Below are 21,130 nucleotides of genomic sequence, written 5' to 3'. Positions count from 1 at the left end.
TGCAAACCTTTTTGGCCTTGCAACATTTGCATAAACATCTCAATAAGTGGTAAATTTGCAGTTGATTCCCCAAGAGAATGCTCTGTACCAAAGTGTGTGGTAAAAGACACATGGAAAACAGAGGAAGTGTAAGTTTCACATGTCCACTCCATTTGTTGCAAAGCAGATGTGTGGCAGAGATACCGAGCATGTTGAGATACCAGAATAATATTTTCCGGGAATGGAACTGGGAACTGGAGTTACATTCATGGATTGGATACAAGCTCTAACCTCACCTATTTCAGGAATTTTTTTACATGTTTTGCACCTCAGTCTGTAGAGCTAGACAGAGGTTACCTTGCGGGGAATGGTTTACAGGAAGAGCTTGCATTGGCAGTTGTGCAGCAATCTTATACAAGTGAAGGTTACAGTTCATCTGTACAATACACCCCTTAGTTTGCCTAAACTTACTGTCTGTAGCATCACTTCCTGCATTTCATCAAGACCTAGGAGAGCCATGGATCCAATGGATGGCATGGTATACGACCTGTAGTAAATAATTAACGCCGCACTTAAAATTGTTTTATGTAGAGCATTTGAAGTGTGCTTCTTAATGGAGGTAATTTTTGCCACATTTTTGCAGAGGCACTATTTTATTAATATGGATTGTATTTTGGTGTTCTTTTCATCTTGCTCCTGGTAGTTTACCCCTCCTCATCAATGTCCCCCTGCGTGTCTTTTCTTGCCACAGTCTACACAGAGCACAGGACACTGTGACACACATGGTTATTTTCCTTAGAGAGCATTTATTATGAATGAAAATTTCTTTCTGCATTGAAGGTATCATTTTGAAGGAAACTTACCCAGGAGTTTCCGATGAAGGGTCACTAGCATACACTAGTGTAGGTGTCTTTGTTGAAAATGCTTTATACTGTATTGTGTTGCACATTTCTGGACTGCGCTATTGCTGCAGAAGCTGAAGGAAGTTTTCCCTTACCTTAGAAATGGGGTTGTTTAACAATTTTTGTTGTGATGATCTCTATTACTCAATATGTGTCATTACTCTTCACGGTATGCTTAAATTGCAGTTTTTGTTTATTAAGTAATCATAAAATGTGGATAAAAGCCCTTGTTTTTTGGAAAGAACCAAGGACTTTCCCTTATCCATTAGAGCTGCTGTTGGTGTTCTTTTAGAATCCGTCAGTTAGAACTTTGGTGACTTCTACATTTCTCCTGAGGTTCTTTTTTTCCATTTATGATTTTTTTGTTGCCTATTTCAACGTAAATTATTTCTGACTTCTTACTATGTACTCTGTAGCTGCGCCTTTATGGCATATATTTTGCACTTTTTTGCAATGCCTATTTGGAAATGTATTTGTAATCATACCCTTTAACTTTCCACTCATATAGAATTCATATTGAGTGGTCTCAGTCACTATTTTATTACTCTGCTAATTTAAGGAGTCTTATCTCGAGGAGAGTGGTGACTCTTATCCCAAGATTAGGGATGCAGGAGCCGAGCTGCCTGAGGTAAATTTTAGGATGATCAAGATATTGGGGTGCAGTAAAATATTGGGGTTCAATTTCGACAACACAAATTCAATAAAGACTTGATGAGATATAAAAAGCTGTGAAAAAACATTGCACTGCAGGACTACTTATTAGATGAACATACGAAAGGTATACATTATGAATCCAAAAGTGCATTAAACTGTAGATTCTTATGTAGCGACTTTGCAAATTATGTCATTATTCTGTTATGTAAGGGTTAGACTCTGGTCCATTAATATACCCACAAATCTCAAGACAGACATTTTTAATGTTGGAATCCATAATAGGCCACATTTTTGATGTTGTGAAATCATCGGTAGGGTAAAACAACTTAAGAAGTGTGAATACAGGAGTGAAAAGTTTTGAATTTTACACAAGCAAGATATATATGAAAGGCAATAAAAGGCAAGTACAGAACAGAAAAGCAGGAAATGTTCTTTTACATATGGTTCACGGGCTTAGGGAGGACATCTCAAAGGTTGCTCTGCACTCAGATGTGTCAGCACCAGCTGTGGGAAAATGTTGTAACTATTTGCAAGAGTAGAAGAAGCAGTGCCAGGGTACTCGTGGTGCAGGTAAAACTGGGAGATGTTGGAGGTGACAAGGCAAAATTAGCATTCATGGTCGATGACAACATATCTAACATCGAGCATGCTACAGACTTTGTAAGTGCAATATCTCTGAATGGCATTAGAATGTTGTTAATGCGTTTTACATGAAAAATGTTTCACATCGGACAATGCTCTTATTATTAATATTTGCATTGACTGGTCATGGTGGCTAAGATATCTATCATTCTGGGTTATGACATTTTTTAATGTTGGAATCTAACTGACAAAGCGTATGTAGTAACGATAGACATCAAATACTAGAATGGAGACAGGAAAGCAAACAGAAGTTGGAATTGCAATTATAGTAGTTTTAGTAACAGGTCTGAAGACATATTAGGTGAATTTGATTAGGTGCTTACAACACCAAAGGGTGTTTCAAAGGTTACACTTGTTAAGTTTGAAAAAGGGCAGTTCATCTACCACATACTTAAAAATGTGTTCCTTTAGGTGTTCACAATCAGCCATTATAGCTTTCAGATGACATCTGTCGAGAAGGAATTACCGAGCCTATTGATTTGGCATTCTAGATTTCTCCTACCTATCACAATTGGAAAGGGTAAAAATAATATGTAGAGGGTGAGTTTTGATTTGAGATCGCTAATTTAAAATATCGGGGTAAATTGTCACCCTTAGCCCACAGTTGAGGATATGATGGCAACAATGACCAGGGCTAATTCTTTCACATTTTTAAAATTAAAGGTTGTGTATTAGCAGACTTGTTGAAAGTGATGTCTCAGCTTAAAAATATTTTTTATCATTTGAAAGGACTTCGAAATGCATGAGAATTTCCGTTGGCTTACTGGCATCTGTTGCAGAGATTAGAGTATGCTATGCTTAAAGGGCATATGCAGTATCATTTATTTCAAAATTACAACTTAGTTTATGCCAAATCTGTTCAATAACACAACATCTCTGGAAAGGTAAAGTTGGCAGTTCTTAATTAAAGAAATTGAGTACTTGGAACATTTATTGACTCATTGAGTTATTAAATAGACACCAGCTTAATCATGGGCATTGTTTACGCATCAAATGTATACATGACAAAGGTCAGTGCAATGTTGTGAATATTATACTTACTTTGTGTCTTGGTTTTCCGCCACGCAAGATCCCATCAAAGAGATGTAGTTAAGGGCAAATATTTCAAGTGTCATGAGGAAAAAAAGGTTGATTTCAGATGATGTAATCAGATAATCCACGAACACCTTCGACTCATTTGCGGCCTGGATTGTTTTTATAATATATAATAGTGTGCAATTTATTGGGGGCATTATTAACTAAATATTTGTATGGCAGTGAGAAAATAATTAAGCATGCTTCGTGGAATTTATTAAAGCACAATATAAGGCAAACAGAGCAATCAATCAAAGAGCTTCTTCATGCTGATTGGCAGTTGAGTGTTACACGACCTTTATGTGGAAGCATCCAGATTGCAAACTTCTTGTAAAGGTGCAGACGTGTGATGTAAGTGGACAGATAAGAGTTTGGTTAGACTCACCACATTACATTCAAATATATACATATATATTTATATATATATGTATATATATATATATATATATATATATATATATATATATATATATATATATATATATAATTTCATTGTGACATAGATACTTTATCTGGATTGGCTCATGGGATTGAAAATATGATTCTGATGAGGAATGAATGCGTGCATTGTGGGATAATATGGACAGTAGTCATGGCATGGCCAGAAAGGAACCATGTAAAACATTAGGTGCAAATTAACTGTTATAGAAAGCAAATCAATATGTTGTATAAGTGAGATGATTTTGCCCGGGTAATTGCACTGTAAAAAAAAACCAAAAAAAAAAACCAGGCACATTGGCATTGAGCGACAAAGTGATATTAAGCTTCCGGCTGTGAAAAGTGCAAAGCCTGCTGACTCCAAATTAGCATAATGTTTTTTTTAAAACATTGCACGCATAGTAAAGTGTGATTCTTGAAAAGGCTTTTTTTTGTTTTTTTTAAGGACAGCTTTAGTGGACAATTGCCTCATTGGGAAACTTCTCCCACTGCAGAGAAGAGACTTTAAAAGCAGCATTTGGACTGCTGCTTCTTGAGAGCAATCCCTATATCCTAAACCAAGGCCCCAATCCACAATAAAGATGCAGATCCAGTCCATGCAGCCTCGCCTGCCTGCTCCGACTGCTCCACACTGTCTCTTTTCTGTCTTTATTGTGCCTCCAGCACTGTTTCTCCTGTGCCTAGAAACTGAAGAGTCCAGTAGGGGTAGAGAGTCAGCCTTTATGTCATTCTGCAAGCTATTCCACACAGGTCATTGTTTGGAAATAAATTATAGCTGTAGCATGGTCAGATGTACTAATTTTTATCCCTGTGTAAATGGGAATCTTTACCTGACTTTTCCAACAGTAAAGGTTCCTGACGCTGCCAGAATTTGCAGGCTGTTTCCAACTTCACCCATCACAAATTAAGAGCAGAGAAATAGCCAATGCGGTCTACACGCCCTCTGGAAGTCTTGTAGAATGGTGACTACAAACATTTTGGATCTCCAAAACCTTCGAATGCACTGATTTTTTTGTAGATTTTTTTCTTCAAATTAATTATGTATATACTTTTAGTGCTTTAAAGCTTATTAATATTGATTCAGTGGGCTATTTTTTCAAAGAAAAGATGTTCCACATAATGAAGTGCCTTTTTAGGAAAAATAGTAAGCTTGTAAGAAAACCTTTGTTTCATCAACAAGTCAATGACCAGGTGAAAAGAGTAAGCAGAAATGTAATAAAACATTCTAAAACCATTGAAAAACAGTTTGAGTGTAAAATAAAGAGACTATAATAGTTTGTGCTCTGTATTGCATCTACTGTTGAGGTTGAATGTTCTATCTGTTAATGTAAAACTCAATGTTTTTTGGACTTTTCTACAAAAATAAGTTACCTAGTGTTCCTTGAAAAATGGGGGTTTCCATTTTGACTGCGAATACAAAGAGAGAACTTCTCTTCCAAAAAGAGGGTTGCATCACTCGAAGTTCTAGGCTGACTTTCGGGGCATGTGGCATGATATTTTGACACTGAAGGAATCTGGGACTTTGCTGTGTTTTATCCCAGTTGTGGCACTTCCACATAAGCACACATGATGGGTTCTAGAATGAAAGTTTAGTGAGGTCACAAATTTGATGAGAAAATGCATTTCTCGTTTGATGTGAGCTTATCTCTCTCTGCAAGACATTTTCCTGCCAAACCAGTCTTCCATGGGCAAAAGTAATGTGAAATTTAGCATTTTTCAGCTTTCACCAGCATAACAAAAAATCCGCATAGGACTAATATTGAGTCATACCAATTTGTAAGAACTCTCCCTTGACATACAAAGGAAAAGACTGCAGAAAATTGAAATTACTTACCCGGTGCCTAAACAGTCTTGGTTGATGAGATACATCAATCCCAGTCATATACATTGGACTGAGAGAAATTGCAAAGATGTCTCATGGAGGGAAAACGGTCTGACATCAGACTTATTATAGCCACTGAAAACTTTGATGACATCATGTCTATACATTTTAACCCTAAATTAATTGCATTTCAATCAAGGACTAATTTACAAGGCCATTGACATGAAGAATCCACTGTACTTGTCAATCAGCTTTCCATATCAGGCGGCTAAAGAGACTTGGATATCCTCAACGTCCCACCACTAGAATTAAAAGATTCTGAACTACTTTAGTCCAGAAGCACAACTTCACTGATGCCTGAACTACCTCCTGAAATAATCTGCCTTTTGACATTGAAACAAATTTCTCCCTTCTCAGTTCAGGAAAACAGACAAACCACACCTTTCAGGCACCTTTCATAAGCCAATAATCTCCTCCCTCGCCAATATCTAGTGCCAATCTACCACCATGTAATACAGGAACTTTTGATGTCCTGTATAGGTTTTATGCAACCTCCATATTTCTTACCTTCTAAAGAATCTTTTTTTGTTTTACACAAAGTAATCAGTTGAGTTATCTGTGCTTCAATCTCTTTTGGTCCAGAGGTGATATGTGAAACGATTAACAACGGAATAAATAAATAAATAAAAATTAAATAATACTTTGTAACATACTATTTTGAAATAGTAGTAAGACACCCGGTTTTTGCACTTTACAAAACTTCCAATTAGATAAATAATGCAATTTTTGCCTCATGTCTCCTCTTTCTTCTGAAGAACCTTACAGCGTGGGTGAATGCAATCTCCACTTCATCAGGGGCAAAGAAAATCTGATAAACGTTAATGGCAACTTTCGTCAGTGCATGATCTTTAGCTCTTCCCCTCAGAGAGAAAGAGTCAAGGTTAATATTTGGGGTTGAAAAGGACAGGCATCAGAGTTCAGCTCTGTTATCACAGTTGGGTATATGTTTCATGCTCTTTCACTAGCCCATGGGGGTCAGATCCTATCTACTTCCTCGATGTGTGCCACTGCAAACTATGGCGCCGCAAACTTTACTAAACAGAGAACCAGTCCCCATTGCTCACTTCCCGCCCCCCACCTCCGGCCCTTCCCCGAACCAGCTTGTCCTTCCCCTCCCAAACCCTCCGCCCTTGTTGATTTAAAAATGACACTGCTCACAATCCATGTATTAATTTTAGATGGTGTGCAGCAAACCTAATTAAAATGTGACTCCGCTTGCCACACATTTAGCGATGAGCCACAGTTTGGAATTAATGGATGTATGACGTGTGACACTGGTCTCCAGCAGGCTCGCGCACGGTAATTACAGCTGCCCAGCTGGGTGAGATGTCTTTGGCGATAGGGAAGCTCTCAGGGCCACAATCTCTTCTTTCCAGGACCTGTTAAGAGGCTTTATTCGTTCAAGGTCAAATTGATTTTAGTTTTCTGTTATGGATGGAAAAGGGTGTAAACTGAATGGCTGAGAAATATTGTCATTATTTATAAAGTGTTTCAAATGTAATTGGTGCTTTACAACTGGTTGGAGCAACGCGATACAGACGTGTTCTCCTATGAGAAACTCTTGCAGGTATGGCCGAAGACTGTACATTAGAGGGGCTTGAATGACAAGTAATAACACTCAGCTGATTGAATTTGGTCATCAGAAATCGGGAAAAACGCATGTATTATTAGAGATGTGATGACATGAAAAATTAGTCTGATTTACTGAAAAAAACAAAATAATGTACATATCTTTTCACGTTTACAGATGCTGTTCACGTTTACTGAAAACACTAAATAATGTACATATCTTTTCACTTTTAAGTTAAGAAGAAAAACTTTATTTCACATGTACTAAAACATGGAGAACAGTTGCATTATGAGGGATTCTGTAGTACCTTTTGAGGACACTGTCGTTGGGAAATGTATTGGAGTATTTATGGTTTACTTTTTGTCTTTCCACCCCTCTTCAAAATAAGATTTTGCTTATTTCTACTTTATTTACAGTTTATTACATGATAACCTAAAGTGCAGATTTGCGAATAAATATAAGTAGTTCATCATTATCCATGTTGTAACATGCTTACTTTCTTTAAGTAAATTAGTATTATTTAGACTACTTATATTCTATGTTAGGACAGGATTTATGTATTTATGGAATCATACAAAAAATAATGCGCCTCAGTCTTGCTATTTTTTGGTAAGAAAGAAACAGGATGGGTGTTGGGGAGCGGACTCATCCCCTTCTGAGCAGTTCCATTCGGAGACAGAGAAACCCAGCTTGACACTTAATGCAATCCTTACAACCTGCTTGGTCAGCAAATATCAAGTAACCTTTGGTTGGGCCAAGAGCATGAAGAGAAGGTGTAAGAGGCTGGCCTGGCTTATAGTGGGTACCTTGTGGTACTTACACCCTGTGCCAGGTCCAGTTATCCCTTATTAGTAGAATAGAGGTGTTTCTAGCAGCTTTGGCTGATAGAAGGTAGCTATGGCAAAGCAGCTTAGGCTGAACTAAGCTGCTTCACCATAGCAACCTTCTATACCACTTATATCATATAGCACAATATCATAAGAAAACACAATACTCAGAGTTACTAAAAAAAAGGTACTTTATTTTTATGACAATATGCCAAAAGTATCTCAGTGAGTACCCTCAGTTAGAAGGTTAGTAATATACACAAGTCATATGTACACAAACCCAAAACAGGTAAGTAATAGTAAGAAAAGTAATGCAAACAGTGTAGAATTACAATAGGATGCAATAGGTGAACATAGGTCTAGGGGCAACACAAACCATATACTCCAAAAGTGGAATGCGAATCACGAATGGAGCCCCGACCTATGGGAGCTTGTAGAGGGTCACTGGGACTGTAAGAAAACAGTCAGGGTGTCCAAGATACCCCACCCCAAGACCCTGAAAAGTAGGAGTAAAGTACACCTACTACCCCAATAGGACACAATAGTCGTGATAGGGGGATTCTGCAAGAACCACAAACACCAGTAAACCACTGAAGATGGATTCCTAGACCTGAGGACCTGCAAGGCAAGGGGACCAAGTCCAAGAGTTGCAATAGTGTCCAGGGGGGGCAGGAGCCCTGGATGAAGGTGCAAGAAGGATGCCTCTGGATGGAAGAAGCCTAGGATTCTGAAACAACAAAGAGAGCTAGGAACTTCTCCTTCGGATGGAAGATGTCCCATGGCGTGTTGGAGGTTGCAGAAGTGTTCCCATCCAGAAATACCGCAAACAAGCCTTGCTAGCTGCAAGGGTCGCTGTAGATATTTTTGGGTGCTGCTGGGGACCAGGAAGGACCAGGATGTCGCCCTATGGAGGAGGAGACAGTGGGGGCGCTCAGCAACTCAGAGAGCCCCCACAGAAGCAGGCAGCACCCACAGAAGTACCGGAGCAGGCACTTAGAAGATTTGTGAACCGAAGCTGGCTCAGAGTCACAAAGGAGGGTCCCACAATGTCGGAGTCACACTCAGAGAGTTGAGCACTGCAGGACGGAGTGCTGGGGACCCAGGCTAGGCTGTGCACAAAGGAATCCTTGGAGAAGTGCACAGAAGCTGGAGCAGCTGCAAATCATGCAGCTGCTCCAGGTTTGCAGTCTAGCTTGGGGAGGCAAGGACTTACCTCCACCAAACTTGGACTGAAGGATCACTGGACTGTGAGGGTTACTTGGATATAGCTCCTGTGTTCCAGGGACCACGCTCGTCAGGATGAGAGGGGACCCAGAGGACCGGTGATGCATTCTTTTGGTGCCTGCGTTAGCAGGGGGAAGATTCCGTCGACCCACGGGAGATTTCTTCTTGGCTTCCAGTGCAGGGTGAAGGCAGTCAGCCCCCAGAGCATGCACCACCAGGAAACAGTCGAGAAAGCCGGCAGGATGAGGCGCTACAATGTTGCTGGTAGTCGTCTTGCTACTTTGTTGCGGTTTTGCAGGCGTCCTGGAGCAGTAAGCGGTCGATCCTTGGCAGAAGTCGAAGAGGGAAGTGCAGAGGAACTCTGGTGAGCTCTTGCATTCGTTATCTTAAGAATACCCCAGAGGAGAGACCCTAAATAGCGAGAAAAGGAGGTTTGGCTACCAAGAAAGGAGGATTGGCTACCAAGAGGTAAGAGCCTATCAGAGGGGGGTCTCTGATGTCACCTGCTGGCACTGGCCACTCAGAGCAGTCCAGTGTGCCTCCAACACCTCTGATTCCAAGGTGGCAGAGGTCTGGGACACACTGGAGGAGCTCTGGGCACCTCCCCTGGGAGGTATTGGTCAGGGAGTGGTCAATCCCCTTTCCTTTGTCCAGTTTGGCACCAGAGCAGGGCTGGGGGATCCCTGAACTGGTGTAGACTGGCTTATGCAGAGATGGGCACCATCTGTGCCCATCAAAGCATTTCCAGAGGCTGGGGGAGGCTACTCCTCCCCAGCCCTTCACACCTATTTCCAAAGGGAGAGGGTGTAACACCCTCTCTCAGAGGAAATCCTTTGTTCTGCCTTCCTGGTCTGGGGCTTCCCAGACCCCAGGAGGGCAGACTCCTGTCTGAGGGGTTGGCAGCAGCTGCAGTGGAAACCCCGGAAAGGCAGTTTGGCAGTACCCGGGTTCTGTGCTAGAGACCCGGGGGATCATGGAATTGTCCCCCCAATACCAGAATGGTATTGGGAGGACAATTCCATGATCTTAGACATGTTACATGGCAATGTTCGGAGTTACCATTGTGACGCTATACATAGGTAGTGACCTATGTATAGTGCACCTGTGTAATGGTGTCCCCGCACTCACAAAGTTCAGGGAATTTGCCCTGAACGATGTGGGGGCACCTTGGCTAGTGGCAGGGTGCCCACACACTAAGTAACTTGGCACCCAACCTTCACCAAGTGAGGGTTAGGCATATAGGTGACTTATAAGTTACTTATGTGCAGTGAAAAATGGCTGTGAAATAATGTGGACATTATTTCACTCAGGCTGCAGTGGCAGGCCTGTGTAAGAATTGCCTGAGTTCCGTATGGGTGGCAAAAGAAATGCTGCAGCCCATAGGAATCTCCTGGAACCCCAATACCCTGGGTACCTAAGTACCATATACAAGGGAATTATATGGGTGTACCAGTGTGCCAATGAGAATTGGTATAATTAGTCACTAGCCTGCAGTGACAAATTTAAAAAGCAGAGAGAGCCTAAACACTCAGGTTCTGGTTAGCAGAGCCTCAGTGATACAGTTAGGCACCACACAGGGAACCGATACAGGCACATACTATGAGCACTGGGCTCCTGCCTAGCAGGATCCCAGTGACACAAGGGCTAAAACAACATGCATACAGTGAAAATGGGGGTAACATGCCAGGCAAGATGGTACTTTCCTACAGAAGGCATTGCTTTTTTACACATGGCTCACAATACCCTCTCTGTTAGAATTTAGGATTCGGAGACGTTTGAGTTTGCTCGGTCCAGGATGAGAATTGGTTCATTATTTCTAGAGCAACTGTTTTAAGTGGGTATGACAGTCTTTGGCAGTGGTGGTCATTAAATGCCAGTGAAGTTAGTTTAAACTAAGTAATTCAACAAATACTGATGTTTGTGGTTTGGAAATAGGGCCTGGAAAATCAGCTGCATTGGCTATTGAGTAGGCCAGCTGGCCTAAGGATTGGTTAACCAGATTAGATTAGACCAGGGGTCTTCAACCTTTTGACTAATGCGAGATACTTTTGTGTCACAAGATCCTGAGCTACTATAATTATCAGTCCTGTGCACTTCAGACAAGAGTACATTAATGGCCCACTATGCAAGGTTACCAGCCATGATCACCTCAGTACAGAATTGCTAGCCATAATGAAAAAAAGGCTGAATCAGTTCGGAAAACCTCTACAAGAGTAATACATAACAGCCACAGCTGCAATGGCCCGAGCACAAGGGGAATAATGTCAGCAATACGTTTCCCAATGCTGCATGATTTATCATTCAAATATCCATTTTAAATATATTTTTTTGTAATTATGGGTTCTGAAAATACACCCATTTTCGCATCAAATAACACTTTTTAAATTTGGTATACACATATTAATTCCACCAAGGAAAGGTTTCTAATTTAGTACTCTTGGATGCACACAGGAGAGCTACTCACAGGTAGCAGGAGAGCTTCCAGTAGCTCACGAGCTACTCGTTGGAGAAGCCTGGATTAGATTTAGACTGCATCAAAAAATGTAGGTAACTGGGAGGATGGTCAATGGACCAGCATGCCCAAACTGGGGAGTCAAAGATTCCACAAAATGAGGGAAGCTGAGAAGCCAGGCAAGTTCCTAATGGACCCAAAAAGGGGTAATTGCATGAAAAGCAAATTGGAAAGCTGATTTTTTTAGTGGTTTGGGACTCAAGAGCAAAGTTAACAGTTTTTCATATTTTGCTATTTATATTAGGGTTCAAGGTCAAGCGAATGAAGATATTCTCAGTGCATTCTGTCATGCCTCAATAAGTAAAGAAACCCCTTGCACCACATAATGCCTGCGCCAGGCATAATGTATGCGCAGGGGGCTTTCCCTGTTAAGAGGCCCAGAAAAATGGTGCAGTGAAATTCACAAGGTTTTATTGCACCATTTTTAGTGTCATTTTTAAGGTCTCCCTTAGGTGGGCATTAAAGTGATGCTCCCATTGTATTCAATGGGCCTCCCTTGACGTTGGTGGATTAACAGCATAATTTTTGGCGCTAATCCACCATAGCGCCACAATAGTGTCAACCTTTTTTACACTATTGGCCTAACGTGCGGCATGGTGCGCCGTATTGTAAATACATCGCACACATGGTGTCTTTAGGGGGGGCGTAATGTGACGCAAGAAAATCATCTATGATACACTACTTTCTTGTAAATATGCCCCACGGGGTTACCACCTAATGCAGAAAAGTGTGGGGTTCAGAATGGTTTATTATTTTTTTATGCATGTTAGACCCCAGGTGAGGGTATTAAGGAAGGAAGGAGTTTCAGATACCATAACACTAGTTCCCTGTAAGATCTCAGTGGAAGGAGTGGTAACAAAGAAACGGATAATTTAACTCCAGTACAAGTGTCTATTATGTGATGTGGGGATGAAGACTGTATTAGGGAGGGAGACAGCAATGAACCCCTGCGCAAGAGTTTCCTGTGTGAGCTCAGACGATAAAATGAAAACCACAACTATCTTAGCTACAGTGAGGGTGACCATCAATGACAATCAATCACTTATGCGAAGGGGTAAGTACGGAAGGAGGTCAGTTCCTTTGACGGTAAAAGAAAGCCTGACTGCATAAGGTCAGTATTTGACCTGCAGTTAATAGAGGTGCTGTCAGGAGCACATTAGGAAGTAAGTGGCAGGAAGAGCGTTCTGTTGAGGTCATGCACATGCCAGTGTAAGCACTATTGGCAAGTGCTCGGAAAGGACACGTGCTTATGTCGGCTGAGCGGCATCTCTTTTTGCTAATATTTAAAGAGTTGCATTTTAATACAGCCGTATGAAGCTTAAATGTGAAGAAAGATCTTAGCACTCATCATTCCAGTGGGCTATCTTTGTTGCTTTGTACTTTTGTGCTAGCAACAACAATAGTGAAGAAGTGTGGTCACAACGCACGCGTTATTTTTTATATACTTATGTATTCAAAGTTCAGTATTGTGAAAGTACAGACAAATGTTCACAACTGTATTATAATACCACAAGGTCGAACAGGTAGTATCAGACACATTACTGTGCATATCAGCTTATGGTTAATAATAGCAAGTACTGACAAGCTCATACTGGTATTCATGGGGTAGCATTAATAAGCTCAGTACCATCCCATTGCACATCAGTGAGTCTATATAAAATAAGAGGGGCACTCGAAGTTCATTACTGGCAAGAACAGGTGCAAAGGAAGAGCTTGGTAGCAGAATCATATGAACTGAATTGCAGTAGTTAAGGCCAACCAGCTAGTCTTTCACCTTGGGGCTGGGCCTCACCCCTGTGCATCTCTGCCTGTCTTAGAAAAGGATGAGGACGATAGGTGCATTATACTCACACTTGGATGTCAATCACAAATCAAATAATTTCAAAAACAGTGTTGGATAGAAAGCTTCTGCAACCATCATGGATAAACCATCAAATACTGAAGCCAAAAATGCTGCTACCTCAGGACAACTCGAGGCTAGGCACAGGAAGCAAGCATTTGTAGAGCTGCAATGCCCACACGTAGTATTCCCCTCCAGGCCCACATTCATGTATAGTTTTGGGGTGCAGTAGACCCAATGAAGGAACCTATAGTGGATCAACCAATGCCCACTACTGATGGCGATCTAGATGGTTTGTGCATAATAAAAATACCATTGGACATCAGCATTGAGTTGGTCTAGCTCAGCGTCCTTTTTTTTCCTTGCTCTCATAGTTTCTCTCACTGTCCCAGCCTGACCCCTGAAGAAGAGACAACAGACCTGCTGACAGGGGCTTGGGTTAGATACAACTGCACCAATGGTCATGCTTCCACAGGGAAAGATGGCAACCTGGCCTGTACTATGGTGCAGAGACTATATTAAAGAAATGCATTTAATGCATCAGTACCTGCAGTGTTTGTAATTGTCTTCTTAGCTAGGAATTAGCCATGCACAGTTTTATTACCTAAACTATGCAGGCCTAGCTGTTGTAGCTTCCTATTTCCTGTGGGCTTAAGTTTGAGTGGGATAGAAGTGTTGGGCAATGATTGTCATAGTGGAGTGAGAGCCAGTGATTTACTTGATCAGTAATTTTGCTCACTCATACTCCATTGTTATCTTTGAATATTCCATCAATTTCTCATGAATCTGCACCCTGTGGTTCTGAATCAATGCCTCTTGCCACTTTAAGGGACATTTTATGCCACAGGCTTTGGCAACATCAGACAATGAGAACAACAGCAACTATTTACACTATGTGGTGCGACCAGAGGAAACACAAAACGACATACATTTCTAATTAATGCAAGAAAGAGTCAAAATGAGAATGTAATTTAAAAAAGCACAGACACTTACCTGAATGCAGCTCAAGAAGAAGACTTGTCAATTATTCTTTTGCAGTGCCAAATAGAATTACTTAAGGTGGGCAGTCCTGAAGTGTATTTTTTCTATTGCAGAAAGGCAAGCAAAGTACACCAGTGGGTGACTCCAGCCGTCGGTTGAAACTCTAAGCATCAGAGTCAGCATTAATTTGGAAGAATTAATTTGCTGCTTTTCTCAGGTCTTCACAAATTCCTGACTGTGGGAGGAAGTTCTCGATGCTGCAATGCACCAAAGTGTTTTACCAACCCCAGGTCTCCGTTTCTAGACTGTGCTTGGGAAGTCTTTTTCTAACACGAGTGTGAATGTAAGGTACTCATAGATGCCATTACGTCCTGTGCTGGAAATCCAGGTACCTTCTATCATCCTCTGCGGCAGGACAGGAGTGGTGTATCAAGTTACATAATGTGACAGTGCTTCTTAGTTCATGTGGTATGGGTCAGTAACATAGAGTAATCATCTATAGCACAGCGGCTGCTGCAATGAATCATCCAGCTGATAAGCAGAGTCCTCTCAGCTAGTAGACGCAACGTACAGGCATTGTAGCCTTGATATATCTCGCTCCACAGCACATGATACTCACAGCACCTTGTGCAACAGCATCTGTCAGCAACAGGGACCCAGAGCCAATTAGGTCTTGTCTATCCATACCACATTAGAACTCACAAGACATAAAAGATTATGCAGCATATTGGAAACATTAGCTGAGCAACGGACCTTCAAGCACATCAAGAAACTAATCAGCAGCAAGCTGCTGACCACACTCAGCATCAGCTATCAGCAAACAACTACAAAGGCTCTGTAGCACTGTTTGGGAAGAGCCTAATTGGGTTCTTGAAGAGGGATTGCATTAGCTTATTATAGTTGATCACATAACATTGCTTGCAAGTGGTAACTGTATGTGAGAAATCAGGTTGTTGGTTGACTGGGGTGTGAGCCCTGGTCAAGCAGCAGCACAATTCTTGTCAGACTAAGGCACAAGCAAACCCCAAATTAACCTGTGCTCGCCTTCTGGTAGCTTGACACATAGCAATCAGGCTTAACTTGAAGGCAATGTGTAAAGTATTTGTGCAACACTTCAGACAATAAAACAGTGAAAACATCACACAAAATGTATCCCACACCAGGTTAAAAAAATTGAGCTTAATTTACTAAACAAAACAAGGCCAAAATGACAGAAATCAATAAGCAGAACTTGAGTTATGATTTTTAAAAGAATAAACTGAAATAGCACTTAGAAGCAAGAAGCTCCAACTGGGGATATCTGGCCATGCCGTCAAAAGTTCAGGCTGACCATGATGGAGTGCTGTCTGGCTACAGGGATCAGCTAGGCCTGCTTAAATCCTAGTTGTGGAGCATTCTGTAGATATGAAACAAAGATACGTCACACAGTCAATGCAATGTGCTTGTCCTGAGATGCAGTGAGGCTGCAGTATGAGGTTCTGTTGTGTCGTAATCGACCATCCCATCGACAGAGCTTGCGATGGGAAGACCGGTTTCAGGGATGCGTGTTACAGCTGAGGTGATGCATCAGAGGTCACGATACAAAGCTGCAGCATCATCGTGGAGGCTGTCGCCATTGAGGGATGTGAGGAGCTTGTGCTATGGAAAGTGTTGTGCAGGGACAGTTCCGAAGGCAAAGTGTCAATCCCAAGGTGCAGGGACGCAAGTCTGTTGCATCATTTCCAACTGTGCAGTAGCAGGTATACATCGGTTCTGCTCCACGTAGCAGCAACAATGTGTTTCTTCTGCTCCTGCAGCAGAGGATGCATTGGTTCATTTGGAGTAAACACAGGCCCACTTCCAAGAGTCTATGACTGGGGTGGCACCACTTGACAGTCTAGACTCACAGATGGCAGAGTCCAGGAGCAAGGTGGTTGGAAGTCTTTTATGCGCCAGAGACTTCAGATCAGGAGGTGAACCAACTAGCCCTTGGAGTCACTCTGGGTTCTGGATTGTAGAGATGCAGGTCCAGTCCTTCTCACACCCATGCAAGAGAGCAGCAGGCAAAAGGCCAGCACAGCAAAGCAGGATTTGAGTAGAGTATTAGTCCAGCAGAGTAGCAGTCCTTCAGCAGCAGAGCAGTCCTTCTTACTGGCAGAGTATCCACAAGTCCTGAAGTGTACTGAAGTGGTGTTGTCAGATGTCCAGTACTTTTACCCAGTGGTGCCTTTGAAGTGGGGGAGACCTCAAAGACATGCCTTTGAAGTGCAAAGAGTCCCTGCCCTGCCTGTACTGGCTTAACACTCCACAGGGGGTTATTCAGCCCTTTGTGTGTGGACAGGACACAGTCTATTGAGGTGTAAGTGAGGCTGTACTCCTCCCTCCCATCCTGCCCAGGATGGCCCATTAGGTAACACCAAGCTCCCATTGTGTGTGGTTATCTAGGAGGAATACACAAAGCCTAGCTGTCAATCCAACCCAGACATGTGAGCAGAGGCAGGCAGCAAACACCAAATGGCTATCGTAAGAAAATGCCAACATTCTAAAAGTGGATTTTTCAGAATTGCAATTTAAAATTCAACTTCACTATAAGTTAGGATTTTAATTGTGATTCCAGACACCAAATTTTGTGGAGGTTATCTCTTCCAATTTGGAAATGATGCTTCTAAGGTGTAATAAGGTAACTTCAATGTTATCCTTTGGAAGAGATAAACCTTGCAGTAGTGAAAATCAGATTTCAGAGTTTTTCACTACTAGGACATGTTAAACTTAAAAGTACATGTCCAACATTTTAAAAACACTGCACTCTGTCCTTTGTGCTGTCTAAGGCCTACTCAGGGGTGACTTCTATGTATTAAAAAGGAAGGTTTGAGCCTGGCAAAAGGTTTACTTTGCCAGATTGACATCATAGTTAAAAACTGCACACACCAGCTCTGCCATAGCGGTCCTGAGACATGTTGAAAGGGCTACTTAAGTGGATGGCGTAATCAATGCTGCATTCACTTTAACAGCCCTGGACACAGGTAGTGCACTTTACTAGGGACTTACAAGTAAATGAAATATGCCAATTGGGTAGATGCCAATGTTACACTGTTCTAGAGGAAGAGCACACACGCTTTAGCAATGGTTAGCAGTGGTAAAGTGTGCAGAATTCTAAAGCCATCAAAAATGAAGAAAGCAAAAACAAGATGTTGGAAGGCAAACAGTTTGGGGAAACCACACTGAGGATGCTAGGTCTAACACTGTACTTCATAAGAACAATGAGCAGGTTAACCTGGGAGGTCTGCATCACTTTAATGATGATGGTAGGTGCTAGAAATGGGGACTCTAGTTGGCAGTGGTGTGCACCCTGTCCAAGTAGAGAACCTCACTCTAGTCAGGGTAAGGGAGTCACACAGCTGAGATAACCCCTGCTCATCCTCTTGGCAGCTTAGAACAAGACGTTATGGTTATACAAGAGTCAATGTGTAAAGTATTTGTACACTCACACACACACACAGTAACACAGTGAAAACACCACGAAAGTACTTCACTTCAGTTTAGAAAAATAGTCAGTAAAACAAGAGAAAAACGAGAAAAATCCAACATACACATGCAAAGATACGAACTTTCAAAGATTAAATCTCAATAAAGCATTTAAAAACACAATACCTCCAACTGGGGCTATCACGACGTGGTTGACTGAATCATTCCAAACAGTTCAAAGCCACTCGCAGGGGAGTGTGGGCCGGTCACAGAGTCGCACGGACCCGAGGCACAGTACCTTTGGAAAACAATGAAACAAAGGGCCAGATTTACCATTCCCTAGAGCCTCTTAGTGGGACATTAGCATCATTTTTTTTTTAACCTAATGAGGCTCAAGGAGGGAATTTTCACAGTGCCATATTGACAATGTTTTGAAACGCATGCATTGTGCCACTTTGTGACCCCTTGTGCCACATTATGCCTGTGTCAGGTATAATTTATGCAAGGAAGGCGTACTGGAATTAGGAGGCCCGCAAAAATGGTGCAGTGAAATCTATAAGATTTCACTGCGCCATTTTTGGTGCCATTTTTAATGCCTGCTCACAGTGGTGTTAAAATGACGTGCCCATAGAAACCTATGGGCCTTCTTGCCCTTTGGTGCACAGGTATCAACATTTTTTATGCCAGTGTAGAAAAGCGCCACCATAGCATCAAAAATGTTGATGCTATTGTTCTAACGACCACCATGGTGTACCATAGTATAAATATAGCAGCTCACTTACCCCAGCAGCGCACCCCACTTGCCCACTCAGGCCTGATCTGTTATGGCGCATATGGCTGGCTACCAGGTCAAAATAGGTCCAATCAGGCAATTTACAATCTCGCCACGGGACACTGTTGGGCCCCCACTGGTCAGCATACCAAATCTAGGGTCAATAGTTAGGCTCTCTGCTTCTAGAAATGGTGGTCTTCAAACTGTGGGGTTCAACCCCTGGAGGGTCCGTGGCTGCATTCTCGGGGGGGGTGAAAATGAATGTTCAAGGAAGTGTAAATAAAGGTGGGCTGGAAGCGCAGTCTTGTTTGTCTCTCACGTTTCGAGGCTGTCTTTATTTACATGCAGAGTTTGCACTGCTTAAGAAAGTGTGGAAACTGTTATCTGTGCTAGAGTGGCAGAGGCAAAGATGCAACTAAAAGAACCAAATATTGTGTCTTGATTTTTTCACCTTCAGGTAACTGCGAATGAAAACATGCATACCTTAAATGCAAAATGGATGTGAGTTCGACTGATCAGTGGGAAATGCAATATTTTACGTTAAAAAACCTCAAATGATTAACTTGATCAATGCAGATGAATAGGGCTATGCTCAGAGTCACAGAATTTAATCTGGATTGGCACAATGAGGGATAGTGACTTGTGTATTTATAGTGCTGTGGGGTCCCACCCCATAAGAAAAAGCATAGTGACTCCTAAGTCATTAGTTTGAAATTGCACTACACACTGTATAAGATAGGCTGCTGCACAATTATTTAGTTTTTAAGATGAAACTAGTGCTTCCAAAGTATATATGTTAGCAATAGGTATACTATCTAGTGTAAGCACTTTTACAAGTGGCCATTTTCAGAACTCAGCTGATAATAACTTTACATTACTTCTCCACCAGAATAAATATTTGTAACCATACCAATTCATGTAACTCCATGGATTAAAGCCTATAATGGCTCCATGGCAGCGTTACATTTTTTGACTCAAATGCACATATTTATTTTTTGCAAGAAGCAGGCACCTTGGTGAGAAGATCAGTTTCTTCTTCAGCTCTCTATCCTTTCTTCAGATTCATAGCACAAAAGACCCCCAAACCCTTGCCCTCCCTCCACTTTCATACAGAGGCACCTCAAGGTCCGCATTACCCATTGAGGGATGGTTGCTCTTCAATAAAAAGTATGGGAACTATTTTGTAATTTTTTTCAACATGCATGGGAAGTCGTTTTCCATAGATTTCACTTACTTAGCCTCAGTTTAGATGTTCTTTCAGGTGAGACGAAGTGGACGCTGGCAGGGAAGAGACCAGGAGAGTTGCATTTAGACCCAGAGCTCTGATCATTCAGACTCCTGTGGCCTCAGAGTAATGTCCCAGCAGAAAGAGTAAAAGTGTGTAGCACCAAAGAGATGGCTCAGAGGAGAGGACCCTAGAATGGGCTAATTTTTCATTTACAAATGGACAGATTAAGCTTCCTCAGAGAGATGCTCTGAGGAAAGTGGGTATATAATGGGAATATTTTTTAATGGGCCATCATGGCAGGTGTAGTGGCACTGGTGCCTGAAATGTGAAGGCCGCTGCACCCAAATTGTAGCTGTTTTATTAGCAAAAAGCGGGTGGGCACCTATTTATCTTGCTTGCATTAGGCCTCTGGCCACCCGGCCCCAGCAGTGCGGCTGTGGGGCAAAATGTGAGAAATTTTCCCATTTGTTTTTTACACTATGGAGCAGAAAGCCTGCTTTGGGCCTCAGTCCTAGGAGTAATAGCCCAGTGGAATGGGCAGGGGAGACAGAGCTGTAGTTATAATTGCCTCTGCAGGTGCAGTGGCACCAGGACTCAGAGAGTAAGGGGACAACTAAACCCCAATGATGGCTTCTCTACTTGTTTTCCTTGTTTACATTATGTCCTAGAGCATCCTTGTTGTGCCAGTGTTGCAATTTGAGAGCAAAAAGTACAACAAAACAGAGAAATGGGCACAAGGAGTATTCATGAATTATAAATCATGAAACAGGATCGTTAAGTCTGTGTAAGGAGATTGATGGTTGTGATGAGTTTGAAGAGCACCTGTAGATAAATGTTTGTCAGGGAAGCATGGAAATGGTGTGGGGGAAGATATTTATTAGTGCTCATTAAATGTCACCCTTATATGTTAGATGAGGCAGAAGTAGCAGATATTGACCATCAATAGAAATGTGTCTGTCGTTACTCTTTTTAACAAAGTGATAATGATGATCAATCAGTTAGAAAAAAAGAAGCTAGACAGTATTTCCGAGTACGATACCCCATCTTACAAATTAGTAATCAAACACGCCTTGTGAGTATGGATTTGGCCTATGTTTTATATTTTCAATGAGATCAAGAAAGCATTTTTCAAAAAGAAATCAGCCAACATGTTTTTCTCTT

At 41.8% G+C, this 21,130-nt stretch overlaps 1 protein-coding gene across 3 annotated transcripts in view; it reads left to right on the top strand.

Annotated features, from left to right (window-relative positions):
• The window catches only part of LOC138285029 (neurotrimin-like), a 972,192-nt gene that overhangs the window by 909,659 nt on the left and 41,403 nt on the right, over window positions 1-21,130 (top strand). The window lies entirely within an intron of this gene.

This window comes from Pleurodeles waltl, chromosome 3_1 (assembly GCF_031143425.1).
Source record: "Pleurodeles waltl isolate 20211129_DDA chromosome 3_1, aPleWal1.hap1.20221129, whole genome shotgun sequence".
Lineage (NCBI taxonomy): Eukaryota > Metazoa > Chordata > Amphibia > Caudata > Salamandridae > Pleurodeles > Pleurodeles waltl.
The sequence above is the reverse complement of the archived record's forward strand: the minus strand, read 5'-3'. Positions and strand labels throughout refer to the sequence as shown.